A 17,891-nucleotide genomic window follows, 5' to 3' on the forward strand; every position below is an offset into this window, starting at 1 on the left:
TAAGGATTTGCTGTATGCGGATGATCTGTTATTATATATTTCCATCCCGTTGGGATGCATTGGGTGGGATTATGGGGATTGTAGGGGAATTTAGCCGGTTTTCAGGATACAAATTGAACATGGGAAAGAGTGAGGTGTTCCCGATCAATGCTAGGGGTCAGGAAATTAGGGTTGGGAAGTTGCCATTCAGGGTAGTGAGGACGAGCTTTAAATACCTCGGTATCCAGGTGGCGCAGAGCCGGACCCAGCTGCACAGGTTGAACTTTGCCCGATTGGTAGAGGGGATGAATGTGGGTTTTAACGTTTTGCCGTTGGCGGGGCAGGTGTAGACAGTAAAAATGACGATGCTGCCGAGCTTTCCGTTTGCATTTCATAGCCTCCCTATCTTTGTCCCCAAGTTGTTTTTCAGGAAAGTCAATGGTTGATCTTGGGGTTTGTGTGGGCTGGTAAGGCCTTGCGATTGCAGCGGGCTTTATGGAATGGGGGAGAGTGGGGAGGTGCTGGCGTTGCCAAATTTGGTAAATTATTATTGGGCTGCAAACATTGCGATGGTGAGGAAATGGCTCATGGAGGAGAGGTTGATTTGGGGACGGGTGGAGGCGGCATCATGTCGGGGAATGAGCTTGAGGGCTTTGTTGTTGGCGCCTCTGCCGTTCCCGCTGGCCAGGTATTCCGTTACCGCAGTGGTGGTGTTGGTTCAAAGGATGTGAAATAACTTTTAAAACTCAGGAATAAACGCTTGTGACACCTGTGATGAATGTAGGAAATTATTATTTTTTATGTTTTGTTTTTGTAATGATATTTAAAACCCTGGGTTCAAATGCATACAGGCAGTCTGTCTGCTCAAGCTATAATTCAGGGATTGTAAAAATGAGGTATTCATTGATTACAACCGTTTACGTGTTTACACAGTGATGGGCAATCAATCAATCAATAAATATCAATCAATAATGGAACATTGTTTTGGTTTAGGAGGGTCCCTGGGCTGTAGATAATTTATGAGGGATTGTGTTTAGTCCCAGCTAAGCAGGTCATGGGACATCTTAGTGGGAGGTCACTGGAGAATGTCTTATGCTTGGGATACAGATGATGTCATTAATGGCAGGAGCCAGGTATGTCTGTAGTTTTGCAGTTTGCCGTAGGATTTTAGTCTGGCAAGAGAGAAGGATATTCAGGTTGGTCCTGAAAGAGTCTCTCTTCAAAGGTCTGCACAGAGAAGCAAGTATCCCTGATTGTTAACTGTATTTATAAGTGGCATTTGAACTATATCGGGATGCTTAATTGGAGTATATAGTGACAAGTGTAGATAGTGAGTTGGAGTTTTTTTTAAATTTAAGAATTGTTTTAACTATTAATTGGAAAGCTATTACTGTGTTTAAATTAAAGTTTGTTTTGACATAAAAGATACCTATTGGTCAGTATTATCACTCCTGTATTTTAGTAGTGTTCCCTCACAGTCTTACAAATTGCAAATTGTTGAGATTCTCATGTGCAAGTCCTAACACACCACATAATTCTTTTTTAATCCCAAAGTTCCAACAAGTTAGTGAATAGCAAATGCAAACAAGGCATTAGCTTGAAACGGATAGCATCAGGGCTTCCCAATTTTCTTTTCTCTTTGCCCCTCTTCAAGGATAAACCTTGCTGGGGTGACCGGTTTTCTAGGGCAGTAGCACAGTCTGGATGTTGGGCAGGGCCCCGTCCTGGGCAATGGTGACCCCGCCCAGCAGTTTGTGGTGAGTTGCAGGTGGCGGCGGCCTGTGGGGGGGGGGGCTCTGTCCCCAGGGGGAGCCGCCGATGGGGTCTAGCCCGCGATCGGGGCCCACCGATCAGCGAGCTGGCCTCTTCCCCCCCCCCCCCCCCCCAGCCTACATTCCTGCACAGCTGGCACCTGAACACCGACGCCATGTTGCGTCAGGGCCGGCGCGCAGATGTCCCCCGCGCATAAGCAGGTTCGCGCGGCCCAACTGCGCATGCGCGGGTTGGCACGGTGCCCATTTTGCGCTGGGAAGGGAGGCTGGAGCGGCGTGAACCGCTCCAGCGCCATCCTAGCCCACTGTGGGGGACAGAATAGGTCGTACCCAGGCTCGGTTCACGCCATCGTGAAACGCGAGGGTGTTCACGCGTGCGCAAGCACTTGAGGGTTCATTTGGGTGAATCGCCCCCATAAAGTCTCAACCAGGAAGTGCAAGTTAAAATATTTGATTCAATGCTAAATAAAGCAAGTGAAATAAATGGGATTCAGAGGGAAGAGACTGAAGGAAAAAGAATAACAGTTTTCAAATCTTAAAATCTGAAGGAATGAAAGAGTCCACATTTGTAAATGTTAATTTTCCATGCCAGAGGCGCTTAATGGCAATAATTAAGAGGTATCACACTGTTAAAAAATTACTTACGCTTGAATGAACAAGCCCTAACCATTTTTGCCAAATTCAGTGGATAAATATCATAACTTCACTTTCCTGTGTTTCAATGCTGATTCTCTTGGCGAGATGCTGTCCTCGTGCAGCTTCTGAAGGAGCACATAAACTTGGACAACAACCTTCTGATTTCCACATTTAACTGCATGTGTGCCTAACGTTTCTTACCAATCTTCTCTTTAATAGCACAGGTTACCGATAACCTCACTGTTAGTCATATCTGAAAATCAGGCCCTTTATTGATCACCAGCTCAACAAGATTATCTACTTTATTTCACCGTATCGCCATCTAGTGGCAGTGTCTTGTATTTACATAATTGTGGAGCATTTCATTAAACGTGTTCATATTTTAAAAACTTTTAACCTAAATAATTATCAGGCAGAATTATATTACAAGTGGGACTTCCGGTGACGTGGATGTGCTGAACGGAAGCACGGAAGGTGGCCTTCCCCCTGGAAACTTGAAATTAGACACTTTTAGTCCAAAAATAGGCTGCTAAACCCCGGCGCGGCGGGGGGGGGGGGAGAACCCCACCCTTCTACAACATCACCAAAATGAACAAAACATACCAAGCAACATCATCGAGAAACTGCACCAGTACCAAGACCGGGAAAAGACTCCCGAACCAGGCAAGACACACACGGTCCTGTAAATGAGAGGGACTCTCAATCCGGGTGTAGCAGGACATTGGGGCAGACCTGATCAAGCACCGGCAGAATTTAACACGGCGAAGAGCAATGTGCGATTCAGGATGCTGGTCCCTGCCAAGCTCTGGGTGACTTTCCGGAGCAGGGAGTACTACTTCATGGCACTGACAGAAACAGATAAATTTGTGCACATGCATCCTGGGAGGGCAACAGCAATAGCAGTGAACCAGGCCTCAAGTCTCATCAGTTTAAAAAAAAGGAAGAAACTATCAGCAAGGGACTGATATGCCTAGTCTTCGATCAGATGATGAGTATAGAGAGTGTGGGCTGAGAGCAGTGGGACACAGAAGGGGGTAAGGAGCTGGGTGGGAGAAGAGAAACGCAAAGGTTGGGGAAAGGTGTGGATCAATCCGAGGGGTTGGGGGGGGACATCACCACACTGGCAGGTGAGCTAGCACAGGGAAGTATGAGTGAGGGTAGAGTGTGCCTGGCAGCAGGAGGGAGAAAACTCTAGATGGGGGAAAATAAGGGGGGAACAGAGGGGGCACAGCTTGGGGGGGGGGGGGGGGGGGGGGGTGGCGGAATGGCCCAGAGTGATAGTCAAGGTGCAGGTGGAGGAGAGGTACAAGGCTCGCTACGATAGATCGCACATGGCGACAACGGAAACAAAGGCACGTTTTGGAGTGCCCTCGTGCAAACGGAAACCCAAGAGTGCAGGGACGCATCCACATGGCGTACACAATGATGGCGGTCATCTTGGTTGGACCCTGGACAAAGGAAAATCCCAGAGTGCAGGGGAACAGCCACATGGCGAATGCGATGACCATGGCCATATTGGATGGCCTCTAAACCAATGGAAACCACAAGGTTCACCCCTCAGGGCATGAGGGTGGGGGACGACAACGACAGAAACCCATCATCAGAATAGCTACTTGGAACGTCAATGGTTAACATTGTTCCTTCACCAGGGTCCCAGCTTCAATTCCTGGCTTGGGTCACTGTCTGCGTGGAGTCTGCATGTTCTCCCCGTTGGTGCTCTGGTTTCCTCCCACTAGACCAAAGTTGTTCAGGTTAGATGGGTTGGCCATGCTAAATTGCCCTGTGTCCAAAATGTTAGCTGGAGTTACTGGGGATGGGGTGGAGGTGTGGGCTTAAGTAAGGTGCTCTTTCCAAGGGCCGGTGCAGACTTGGAACTGGGAAAAGTCATTAGAACTGGGAGAAGTCATGGAGACAAGCAGGGAAGGCACCAGGGCCAGACAGATCCTCGGCAGACTTCTACGAAACATTCTCGGCAGCATTGGCTTTGTAGCTGCGGGAGAAGTTCACAGACTCCCTAATGCCGCCAACACAAGCCTCAATATCACTGATATCTAAAAAAGACAAGGACCCGACTGAATACCGGTTCTACAGGCCCATCTCACTAGTCAACGTAGATGCAAAGATCCTGGCAAAGGCCCTGATGGGGTGGCTGGAGAGCTGTGTATCAGAGGTTGTTGCGGAGGACCAGACGGGCTTTGTCAAGGGCACACAGCTAACATCACACATCAGGTGCTTGCTGAACATGATGATGACCCATCCAGGGAGAAAACACCAGAAGTGGTCATCCCCCCTGGATGCAGAAAAGGACAACAAGAGTCGAGTGGAAGTACCTCCTCGAGGTGCTGGAACGGTCTGGACACAGACCAGGGTTCACCTTCTTGGTGAAACTACTGTACAGCGCTCCCATGGTGAGCGTGCAGCCAAACACCACCAGCTTTAATACCTCTGTCTGCACAGAGGCATGAGACAGGGATCCCCGCTTCTATTTGCTCTGGCAATTAAGCCACTGGCGGTCGCCCTTTGAACGGTGAAGGGGTGGAGAGGTATCCAAAGGGGGGGGGGGGGGGGGGGGGGACAAAAAGCATAGAATTTTGTTCTACGCGGATGACCTGCTCCTCCACGTCTCGAATCCACAGACCAGCATGGAAGGGATAATGAAACTCCGAAAGGTGTTTGGAGCCTTCATGGGTTACAAGCTTAACCTTAGCAAGAGCGAGATCTTCCCTGTGAACATGCAGGGGGAGGGACAGAGCTGTGGGGACGGCCGTTCAAGTAAGCTCAGACCAAATTCCGCTACCTGGGGAGCTAAATAGCCCCTGATTGAACACGGATCCAGAAATGGAACCTGATGAGTCTGGTGGAGGAAGTCATAAGGGACCTGCCTCAAAGGGAGAATACAGATGATCAAAATTAACGTACTGCCCTCTTCCTGTTTAGATCCCTCCTCCTCTACATCCACAAGGCTTTTTTCAACATTGTTCACAAATTCCGCTCGGCTGGTGATCGGCAGCACCACCCAAAGCTGCAGACTGGCTGTCGATCTGGCAGAATTTCTCAGGCTGAAGAAAATAAAATATATCTTCTGGGGGTCAGAAGAGGGTTTCCACAGGACCGGAAGCCCTTCACCAACTTGTTCCAAGATTTGTTTGTAGCCAGCAACCAGTGGATTAAGGCAGGGGGCGTGGTGGTGGGGGGAGACACAAACGAGCCACGGGACAAAAAAGAAAAAAAGGAGAGAGGGGGGGAGGAAAAAAGGGGAGGAACAGGGGGGGAAAGAGGGCGAATGCGTGCAAAGAAAATGAGAGGGACAAGGGACAAAGCCACACGGGACTGGTCCGGGCGCAAACCGAACCCCAAACTAAATTCTAAATAGACATCTGTAAATATGTGCCCTAACCAAACTGAGGAATGCAACAGATGTATCCCGACTAAAGGGGGGGGCTATGGCCACAACAGGAAGGAAGCCAATTGCCAGTAAATATATGTGCTGATTTCTGTTTGTGTTTTTTATTTTCCTTTTTTGCACGGTTTTGTAATCATAGTATCATAGAATTTACAGTGCAGAAGGAGGCCATTCGGCCCATCGAGTCTGCACCGGCTCTTCGAAAGAGCACCCTACCCAAGGTCAACACCTCCACCCTATCCCCATAACCTATGAACCCCACCCAACACGAAGGGCAATATGTAACTTATGAGTCCTGAAATATAAGATGTGAAAACGCAACAAAAACACTTTTTAAAAAAAAAAGAAAATGATATTACAAGTTACGTCTCAATTCTCATTCATACTTGTTATTTAGCGGCAACTGCTGAATGTGTGGATAGAATTGGGATGCTTCAGATTCAGTTACCACAAAAGAAAGACCATTCATCTAAAAATGCCATTCATGATCTTAGGATGTTCCATATACTTTAAAGTCAATTAGGTACTTTTGAAGTTGTTGTAATGCAGGAAATACAGCAGCCAATTAGCACACAAGTTCCGACAAATAGCAATGTGGCAACAACCACATTGTCTATTTTAGTGGCATTGGATGAGCTACAAATGTTGACCAGAACCCTCTTGCTCTTTGAACTAATACCATAGGATCTTTTACATTGTCTTAAGAGGGCAGACTGGGCCACGGTTTATTATCTCATCTGAAAGAAAGCAACTTAACACTGCTGCGCTCCCCCAGTACTGCAAGAGAGTGACAGTCTAGATTTTGTGATCAGGGCCAGGGTTTTCCGGCCATTGGGATTCTCTGTTCCTGCCAGCAGCGCACACCCGCCTGTAGGTTTCCTGGCGGCGTAGGGTGACTTCAATGGGAAATCCCATTGAAAAGCAGCGGGAGTAGAGAATCCTGCCGCCAGCCAACGGCGCAATGCTGAGAAACACGTGGCTGGGGCACCGGAAAATCCAGCCCCAGGTCTCTAAAGTGGGGCTTCAATGCAACCTTCTGACTCAGTGGTGCCACAGCTGACCTGAGGCCATAAATCAAGATCTACTCTTGTCCCTACCTTGTGTGTTCTTGTGAGTAGCCACCTGGGGTGGCGGAGGGGGGAAGTTATAAAAAGTATGCCTGGCTGTATCCAATGAATGAACCATGGCAATTAACACCCCAATGAGATGGCACATAAATCTGGAATAACTGTTGACATTCAGGTATTTTATTATATAAAGGCATATTGCTACTTTTAAGTTGATATGAATAGGCTGTTTCAACAGATTCTGGACATTAAATCCAAAGAAATTATGGTGTATTAATATTTTAAAAAAACATTAGTTTAAGCATACCACATCATAGAAAAACAGAAAGACTGTTGACAGGAATTCCCATCCAATAATAGTTGATGGTATTGAAATGCCACTGACTAATCAACCATATTTTTATGGGTGGTCCCTCACCCTCCCCACCTTCAAAGAAACGTTTTACTTGATTTATATCTCATTTCACAATGTTTTAGCCAAAGCAGCAACTATTGGTCCTGCTCCCAGATCTTGCTGCTTGTAGCTGAACAATTAGAAAGTGGCTAAAGATTTATTTATCCTGGAACAATAATGTCAATGGCAGCACTAAGGTTGTAGTGTAAATCCATAATCTGGACCTGGAGTAAATTGAAGTGGAGCTCCCTTCTCCAGGAAATCGCGGGATGCAGGTTGGCCTCAATTCCATTTTTTACCACGGGCTGGATTCTCCGCACCCCGACGCCAAAATCGCGGCTGGAGGCAGCACGGTGGCCTATTGGTTAGCACAACCGCCTCACGGCGCTGAGGTCCCAGGTTCGATCCCGGCTCTGGGTCACTGTCCGTGTGGAGTTTACACATTCTCCCCGTGTCTGCGTGGGTTTCGCCCCCACAACCCAAAAATGTGCAGAGTAGGTGGATTGGCCACGCTAAATTGCCCCTTAATTGGAAAAAATAATTGGCTAATCTAAATTTATTTAAAAAAAAATCGCGGCCGGCACCGTGGTGGAGAATCCATTTCCCCTCACGGAATCGGGACCGACACCGGTTCCCCGATTCTCCGGGCCCCGAAAATCGCCGTACTCAGAGGGTACGCCATGCCACAATTCACCTCCCTGCGGCGATTGCTGGAGGCCAGCCCCACCATTCTCCGTCCCCGACCGGCTGAAGTACCGTCGCCGTGGACCATTCGTGGTCCTGCCAGTCGGTATACTAGTGTGGCGGCTGCGGACTTGGTCTGCGGCCATCCTGGCCGGGGGTGGGGGGGTGGGGGGGGGGGGGGGGGGGGGGGCGATCGAAGGGCAGGAGGGGCCTTATACGCGACCGGGCAATTTTTGGGCGGGCGGTCAGGGGCACTATGTTCGGGATCCAGCTCTGTGGTGCGAGTCCGCCGTGCGCATGTGCGGCCTCTGACCCGGACGTGTGGGGGCCCGTAGCTGCAGCAAAAACTGCTAGATTTACGCTGGTTCACTGCTAGCCCCCTGCAGTGCTGGGAATATGTGGCCTTTTCATGCCAGTTTTTCAGGCGTGAAAGTCCAGTTTTTACATAGTCCCAAAAATAGAGAATCCAGTCCCACAACTTTAAAGGCAGGGCAAAATGGTTTTGCTTCACACTGAAAATCCATAAAATAGAATTCCTGTTGCGCAGAAGGAGGGCATTCAGTCCATCTAGTCTGCATCAACCCTCTGAAAAAGCGCCACATCTAAGCTTACTCCCCTTCGCTATCTTTGTAACCTCATAACTCCATTTAACCTGTACATCTTTGGACACTAAAGGGCAGTTTAGCATGGGCAATCCACCTAACCTTCATATTTTGAAAAATGTTGCAATGCAAAATAGAAAAGAGAAGTTTGTAAAGACATTCACCATTATTCTCAGTCCCTCTGTTGGGGAAGTCACCACTGTTTTTTTTCTTCCCTTGCAGCCAATATTTGTATTGGAGCAGGGTCATTAAAAAATAGAGAATTGATTTTGAAATCGGAAAATACCCTAACATTCATAAGTCTGGTTTTACAGTACTGTAAAGTAAATCTCATTTTGAAAAATTAATGATGAAGCACAGTTGATGTTTCTCTTCCTGTACATAGTGGCTCACAAGGCAGTCTTGGATCTGTTTCTATAGCTATTTTTTTCCGGAACAGGTCGCTCCCTTGTCAGAAGAGGATTATAACTTGAGGGGCGCCACTCTGCATCATGTATGACTGACAAGGTATCTCTCCCACTCTTATCAACTGCCACCTGCCACTGGAGTGTGTTGGAAGGATTTCACAGATACTCAACCTGTTGGCCGCATTATGAATGCACCTTGGCCATCATGTCCTGGGGTGGGACTCAAACCCGCAGATTCTGGCTCAGAAGCAGGGATGCTATCCATTGTACCACAAGACCTCCCAATGAAACACAATTCTGGGGAAGACCCAGGCAGCGTAGCTCATTCTTGAGGCCCTTGCTGCGGTCAGCCAGAAACATAAGAGACTTCTGGTGGTGGCCATGGAGTGAGAGGTCACTTATTTGGTAGCTCCCGCTCGTGGTGGACCTTTGGGACCTTTTTCCCTGACATATGGGGGATTTGATCCGTAAAATTGGAGACTGGTGAAGTAGAGGGGAAGACTCCCCTACCAGTTTATGGAGTCGTGGACCAGAAGTGGTCTGCAAAGGAGAGATTAGTGGGCAAAGAAGGGAGTGGAGTCTGCAGCACAGGAAAACATGGCGGAGGCTCAGGGACTGGGATTGCTGGCCGTGGTCAACGGAGCAGCTGGTGAAATTCCTTCAGGAAAGTTTCGCCAAGCAAAGACAGGAGTACCAGGACCCGATTTAAGACGGGGATTGACCGGGTGGAGCAAAGATTGGAAGCCCAGGGACAGGCGATCCAGAAGGTGGAAGAGATGGTGGCTGAGCACGAGGAACAGCTAACTGCGATGGCGGCGGAGATGGATCTGATGAGGGACCACCAGAAAAGGCTGTAGGAGAAGGTGGAGGATTTGGAGAACAGATCACGCAGGCAGAATTTGAGGATCATTGGCCTCCCAGAGGGCAGAGGGATCGGACTCAGGGGCATACATGACGCACATGTTTGAAAAGCAGCTGGGCAAAGGTGTGTTTCCCCGACCCTTGGATGTGGACATAGTGCACAGAGCGCTTGCGAGGAATGAGCTGCTGGGGGCGATGGTGGTACGAATGCACCAGTTCCTGGATAAGGAATAGATCTTGAGGTGAGCCAGACAGACGAGGAGCTCTAAATGGGAAAATAACGAGCTGCGCATTTACCAAGACTTGGGTGCGGAACTGGCCAAAAGTAGGGCGAGCTTCAACAAAGTTAAATCTGCCCTCTTCAAGAACGGGGTGAAGTTCAGCATGTTGTACCCAGCTCAAGAACTTTATTTTGGATCGCCAGATGAGGCGATGAGCCTTGTTAAGAACAAGGGACTGGCAAATGATGGAGGACATTGAACTTGAGGGCGAGTGATTCTGTGCCTGTGCGCTGTGTATGTAGTGTTTTTGTACCAATCTTTGGGCCGTTGCTCAGTTTTGTACGCGGATTAACTTTGTTCTTCTGAGGGGATGGTGGGTGGAATTTTCTTCTTTGTGTTTGTTGGGGATTGTTATGTTTTGCATATATATGTTTGAGTGGGTGGAAGGGAGAACAATGAGGAGTAGGATGCTTGGTGCCATGGGCGGGGCTACCAGACTAGCTGGGCGGGCTAGCTCACGGAAGCGCAGTGGGGGGTGAGCAGGTGACTAGTTTGATATGGGAGGTTGGGATTGTTGTTTTGTTAGTTTGGGAGGGGGTTGTTATAACCTGCCTCCTTACCACTGGTTGGGGTCTAATGACAATCCCACAATCCTATGGGAGTATGAGCTTCCCCAATGAGGGGGCCGGAGAAATCATTTGCAGACTCCCTGCATAAATAGAACTGGCTAATTTGGAACCAGCGAGAGAGAGGAGTGAGCAGCAAGGGAAGTTGCTGCTACAGTTGTATATATATGTTATTGTAAATAAATGTTATTTCTTCGTATCCTTAAAACTCGTGCTGGATTCTTCGTGGCCCTCACAAAAGGGGGGAAGGGGAGGGGGGGAATTGTTCTGCTGACAGGGGAGAGTCTGGTGTTGGAAGACAAATTGGAGGTCGATGATGGTGAACACCCGAGGGTGGGCCTGAGGTGGAGCGGGATGTGAGCTGGCTGGCCTAAAAAGGGTGATGGTTGATCGTCGGGGGTGGGCGGGGTGCCCCCCAACCAGGCTGATCACATGGGATGTGAGAGGGCTGAATTGGCTGGGCAAGAGGGTTTGCGTACTCGCGCATTTGAAGAGGTTGAAGGCGGACATGGCAAGAGTCACACAAAGAGTAGTGGATCAGACTAGGCTGAGGAAGGGGTGGGTTGGACAGGTATTTGATTCGGGGCTAGTCTCTAAATTAGGGGGGTTGTGATCTTGATCAATAAACGGGTGTCATTTGAGGTAGGGAATATAGTGGCGGACTCGGCGGTGGGGGGTAGGTTTATCATGGTGAATGGGAAGCTGGAGGGGATGCCGGTGGAATTAGCGAATATTTACGCACCAAACTGGGACGACGTGGAGTTTATGAGGCAGGTCTTAGGGAAGATTCCGGACCTGGACACGCATAGGTTGATCATTGGGGGGGGGGGGGGGGGGGGGGAGAATACTTTAATACGGTCATTGAACTGAGGTTGGATCGGTCGAGGGTCAAGGACAGGGAGGGTGCCAGCGTAGCAAAGGAACTAAAGGGGTTTATGAAACAGATGAGGGGAGTAGACCCGTGGAGGTTTCGACCGCCAAGAGCGAAGGAGTTTTCTTTATTCTCCCATGTACACAAAGTGTACTCCCGGATTGATTTTTTCATTTTGAACAGGGCTTTGCTGGCGGGGATGGTGGTTGCCGAGTACTCGGCAATTGTTGTGTCGGACAATGTCCCACACTGGGTGGATTTACGGGTGAGCAAGGAGGGTGGGTCAGCGCCCGCAATGGAGATTAGATGAGGTGTTCAAGGAGTTTTATAGTCGGCTGTATGAGTCGGAACCCCCAGCTGGGTGGAGGGGATGAGGCAGTTTTTTGAAGAGTTGGAGTTTCCGAATGTGGAGGATGGGTTGCTGGAGGGGCTGGGAGCCCCAATCAGGATTGTAGAAGTAATAGAGGGATTGGAGGCAATGCAGTCAGGCAAGGCCCTGGGACTGGACGGCTACCCAGTGGAATTTTACGAGAAGATTTCTGGGATGCTGGGCCTGCTGCTGGTGAGGGCATTGAATGAGGCAAGGAAGCGGTGTGTCCTTCCCCCAACAATGTCACAGGCTTCGATCTCATTGATCCTAAAGTGGGAGAAGGATCCTGAACAATGTGGATCATACAGACCAATCTTCCTTCTCAAAATCAATGCCAAATTGCTGGCCAAAATTTTGGCCTCCAGGATAGAGGACTGTGTTCCGGGAGTGATAGGGGAAGACCAGACGAGGTTTGTTAAAGGCAGGCAACTAACGGCCAACATTATAAGGCTCCTAAATGTGATCATGATGCCCTCTGAGAGGTGGGAGGCGGAGGTACTGGTCGCTATGGGTGCGGAAAAGGCCCTCGACTGGGTGGAATGGAATTATTTGTGGGCGGTCCTGGGTGAAGATGGGGGGGGGGGGGGGGGGGGGGGGGGGGGTTGGGGGTGTCATGGGGGGGGGATCGTGGGGGGTCGATATGGGAGCAGGTGTTGGCGGCTTCATGTAAGGGCACAAGTTTGGGAGCATTGGTAATGGCTCCTCTCCCGTTCTCACCGGCCTGGTACTCAACATGCCCAGTGGTAGTGGCGACTCTGAGAGTTTGGGGAAAGTGGCAGAAGCATATGGTAGTGGAGGGTGCATCGATGTGGGCTCCAATTTGTGATAATCACCGGTTTGTCCTGCGGAGATTGGATGGGGGTTTCGGAGGTGGCAGAGAGCAGGCTTTGAGAGGCTGGGGGATCTATTTATTGATGGGAGCTTTCCACGTTTAGAGGATTTGGAGGAGGAGTTTGAATTTGTATTGCCGGGAGGGAATGGGTTTCAAAATCTGCAGGTAAGGGATTTTGTGCGAAGGGAGGATTCGACCTTTCCATTTCTACTGCCGCAGGTAATACAGGACAAGGTAGTTTGTAGAACGGGGGTGGGGGAGGGGAGGGTATCAGAAATCTATAAAGAACTTATGGAGTGGGAGAAAACCCAGATAGGTGAGCTAAAGCGTAAATGGGAAGATGGGTTGGGTAGAGGCGGGTCTGTGGAGGATGCCCTGAGCAGAGTCAACACGTCCTCATCATGTGCCAGGCTCAGCCTGATAAAATTCAAGATGGTTCACTGGGCATACATGACGGTGGCCCGAATGAGCAGGATTTTGGGGGTTGAGGGCAGGTGTGTGAGATGTACCCGTGGGCCTGCAAACCATGTCCACATGTTTTGGGCATGCCCGAAGCTCAGGGGATTCTGGCAGCGATTTGCGGATGTCATGTCCACGGTACTAAAAACGAGGGTGGCGCTGAGTCCAGAGGTGGCGATATTTGGAGTGTCGGAAGATCCGGGAGTCCAGGGGGCGAGAGAGGCTGACGTCTTGGCCTTTGCCTCCTTGGTAGCCCGGAGACGGATATTGCTAGCGTGGAGGGACTTGAAGTCCCCAAAATCAGGGGTTTGGGTTAGCAATATGGCTGGGTTTCATAGACGTGAAAATTAAGTTCGCCCTGAGAGGATCAATGTTAGGGTTCATTCGGAGGTGGCAGCCATTCTTTGGAGAAAACTAAACTGTGAGCAGATTCAATTCGATAAGGGGGAGGGGTTAGAAGGGAGTTAGAACATAAAACATACAGTATAGAAGGAGGCCATTCGGCCCATCGAGTCTGCACCACCCCACTTAAGCCCTCATTTCCACCCTATCCCTGTAACCCAATAACCCCTACTAACCTTTTTTGGACACTAAGGGCAATTTAGCATGGCCAGTGCACCTAACCTGAACATCTTTGGACTGTGGGAGGAAACCGGAGCACCCGGAGGAAACCCACGGAGACACGGGGAGAATGTGCAGACTCTGCACAGTCAGTGTCCCAGCGGGGAATTGAATCTGGGACCCTGGCGCTGTGAAGCCACAGTGCTAGCCACTTGTGCTACCGTGCTGCCCTAGTCTAAATAGTTGGACTATTTTTTGTTTAGATTACGCGAAAACAGTGGGAAATGGAGGGATATGTTACTCACTGAACTATGTTTCCATTTGTATTTGTATCTTTTATTGTTATAAAACCATAAATGCCTTAATAAAGTGTTTTAAACACAATGCTGGGAATCAATGCATTGATGCAATTTTTACATTTTTAAAAAGTACACACTTCAGTCCTTCGGAGACAAAGGGTATTATAATTTCAACATTTAGAAAAAAAAGATCTTTAATTGTAATTGACTTTGGTTCAAGGGCATAGCAAAAAGGTTTGATCATATCTTCATCTACCTGCATTTTCCAGCTGGAGTGACTAGAGAATAGTAACCCAGTTGGACTTCCCTCCTCTGTAGACCAAGTATATGTTGGGTATCAGACTATTCAGAAGAAATGACTGGAAGGTAAGGTAGGTGGTGTAACTCTGATATTTAAGGATGACATCAGGGCGGTAGTGAGAGATGATCTACGTTCTGTGGAGAAAAAGGTTGAATCCATTTGGATGGAAATTAGAAATAGTAAGGAGAAACCTTACTCCTTGATAAGGCGTAGTCTATAGGCCACCAAATAATAACATCATGGTGGGGCGGGCAATAAACAAAGAAATAACTGATGCATGTAAAAATGGTACAGCAATTATCATGGATGTTTTTAATCTACATGTCGTTTGGTCAAATTAAGTCAGTCAAGGCAGCCTTGAGGAGGAGTTCATAGAATGTATCCACGATAGTTTCCTCAAACAGTATGTTATGGAACTACAAGGGAGCAAGCTATCCTTGATCTGGTCCTGTGTAATGAGACAGGAATAATGAATGATCTCATAGTTAGGGATCCTCTCAGAAGGAGCACTCACAGTATGGTTGATTTAAAATACAGATGAAGGGTGAGAAGGTAAAATCCAATACCAGTGTTCGTGCTTAAAGAAAAGAGACTACAATGGGTTGAGGGAGGAGTTGGCTAAGGTAGACTGGGAGCAAAGATTTTGTGGTGGGACAATTGAGGAACAGTGGAGGACTTTCAAAGTGGTTTTTCACAGTGGTCAGCAAAAGTATATACCAGTAAAAAGGAAGGAATGTAGGAAAAGGGATAATCAGCCATGGATTACATAAAGGAGGGTATCAAATTAAAGAAAATGCATACAAAATGGCAAAGATTAGTAGGAAACTAGAGGATTGGAAAATCTTTAAAAGTCAACAAAAAGCCACAAAAAAAGCTATAAAGAAAAGAAAGATAGACATGAGAGTAAACTAGCACAGAATATAAAAACAGAGAGCAAAGGTTTCCACAATACATAAAATGAAGAAGAGCGGCTAAGGTCAACATTGGTCCTTTAGAGGATGAGAAGGGGGATTTAATAATGGGAAATGAGGAAATGGCCGAGGCACTGAACAGGTATTTTGTGTTGATCTTCACAATGGAAGACACAAATAACATGCCAATAATTGATGGCATGGAGGCTATGACGGGTGAAGACCTAGAAACAATTATTATCACTAAAGAGCTGGTGTTGGGAAAGCTAATGGGGCTAAAGATAGACAAACCTCCTGGCCCTGATAGAATGCATCCCAGGGTACTAAAAGAGATGGGCAAATGAGATAGCAAATGAGCTTGTGGTAATTTACCAAAATTCGCTTGACTCTTGACCGGTTCAGGCAGATTGGAAAACAGCAAATCTAACACCACTATTTTAAAAAGGAGGTAGACAAAAAGCAGGTAATTAAAGGCGGGTTAGCTTAACTTCTGTAGTGGGGAAAATACTTGAATCTATCATCAGAAAGAAATAGCGAGACATCTGGACAGAAATTGTCCCATTGGGGAGACGCAATATGGGTTCATGAAAGGCAGGTCATGTTTAACTAATTTACTGGAATTGAGGATATCACGAGCGCGGTGAACAACCGGGAACTGGTGGATGTGGTGTATCTGGATTTCCAGAAGGCATTCGACAAGATGCCGCACAAAAGGCTGCTGCATGAGATAAAAGTGCACAGTGTTATGGGTAATGTATTCGCATGGATATAGGATTGGTTAACTAACAGAAAGCAGAGTGGGGATAAATGGGTGTTTTTCTGGTTGGCGATCAAGGCTAGCGGTGTGTCTCAGGGATCAGGATTTAGACCGCAATTGTTTACAATTTACATTGATGATTTGGAGTTGGGGACCAAGTATAATTTGCCAAAGTTCACAGATGACACTAATATGAGTGGTAGAGCAAAGTGTGCAGAGGACATTGAAAGTCTGCAGAGGGATATAGCTAGTTTAAGTGGTCTGACAAATGGAGTACAATGTTGGTAAATGCAAGATCATCCAGTTTGTTTATGAATAACAGCAAAATAGACTATTATTGATGGTAAAAATTGCAGCATGCTGCTATGCAGAGGGGCCTGGTATCCTTGTGCATGAATAACAAAAAGTTGGTTTGCAGGTGCAGCAAGTAATTAAGAAGGCAAATGGCATTTTGTCCTTCATTGGAGTTTAAAAACAGGGAGGTTATGTTGCAGCTGGATAGGGTTGATTCTAGAATTGAGAGGATTGGTTTATGAGGAGAGACTCAGACTATACTCATTGAAATTTAGAAGAATGAGTCGGTTCTTATAGAAACATATAAAATTATGAAGGGAATAGATAGGATAGAAGCAGGGGGGTCGTTTCCACTGACGGATGAAACTAGAACTAGTGGGCATAGCCTCAAAATAAGGGGGAGCAGATTTAGAACTGAGTTGAGGAGGAACTTCTTCACCCAAAGGGTTGTGAATCTGTAGAATTCCTTGCCCAGTGAAGCAGTTGAGGCAACCTTGTTGAATGTTTTTAAGGCAAAGATAGATAGATTTTTGAACAGCAAAGGAATTAAGGGTGAGCGGGCGTGTAAGTGGAGCTGAAATCACAAAAAGATCAGTCATGGTCTTATTGAATGGCGGAGCAGACTCGAGCGGCCAAGTCGCTCATGTTTATTGTTTAAGGTCTACTAGAGTTTTAAGAAGTAAATGTTTTCAAATTCATCAGTTTATGGTAGGTGATCAGAATTGAGTTTTTATTTGGTTGTTTTGTCAATGTCAGATCTGGGATCACTGTCTGGAGGCGAAAATCTTTTGAAAGCAAGAACAGTAATGTCCATAGTTACAATGAATAATGCATATTAAGAGCGAGCTTGATTGAACATAGAACATAACAGTGCAGAAGGAGGCCATTCGGCCCATCAAGTCTGCAACAGCCCACTTAAGCCCTCACTTCCATCCTATCACACTAACCCAATGACCCCTCCTAACCTTTTTGGTCACTAAGGGCAATTTATCATGGCCAATATTTAGACTGTGGGAGGAAACCGGAGCACCCCGAGGAAACCCATGCCACGCACACACGGTGAGAACGTGCAGACTCCGGACAGACAGTGACCCAGTGGGGAATCGAACCTGTGACCCTGGCGCTGTGAAGCCACAGTGCTATCCACCTGTGCTGCCGTGCTGCCCACGGTAACACAAGTACGTTGTACTTTTGGCGTGAGTTACTGCACATTCAGTTGATTAAAATTGACTGTATTGAAATGAGAGGTTGCTTTATTTTGTAAATAAATTTCACAGATACTTGCTCCATGGCGAGAATGTTTTGTTTTGTTTGGGATGGATGGAAGAGACTCTTGCTTCACAATGAACCCGATGGGAACCGAAATGATTGTGATAGTGTTACGTAAGTGAACGAGCAGATGTTGCTTGTTTTACTCGATATGGAATTATTTTCTGTTTTCCCAAAATAAATAATCTATACCACTGGAGCACTACCCAACTTGCATAGTAAGAATGGGCACTATTAGGGAGTTGGCGGGCTGGTTGGGGAGAGTGGTGCTGGATAAATGAGGAGAGAACACGCAAGGAGGGTGGGAACATTAAG

General features: G+C 47.5%; 1 protein-coding gene and 1 long non-coding RNA gene across 4 annotated transcripts in view; one reads left to right on the forward strand and one right to left on the reverse strand.

Moving 5' to 3' along the window:
* Positions 1–17,891, forward strand: part of LOC119969228 (rho GTPase-activating protein 6-like) — a 782,573-nt gene that overhangs the window by 497,298 nt on the left and 267,384 nt on the right. The window lies entirely within an intron of this gene.
* The window catches only part of LOC119969230, a 44,274-nt gene that overhangs the window by 25,927 nt on the left and 456 nt on the right, over positions 1–17,891 (reverse strand). The window lies entirely within an intron of this gene.

Source organism: Scyliorhinus canicula, chromosome 7 (assembly GCF_902713615.1).
Source record: "Scyliorhinus canicula chromosome 7, sScyCan1.1, whole genome shotgun sequence".
NCBI classification, from domain to species: Eukaryota; Metazoa; Chordata; class Chondrichthyes; order Carcharhiniformes; family Scyliorhinidae; genus Scyliorhinus; species Scyliorhinus canicula.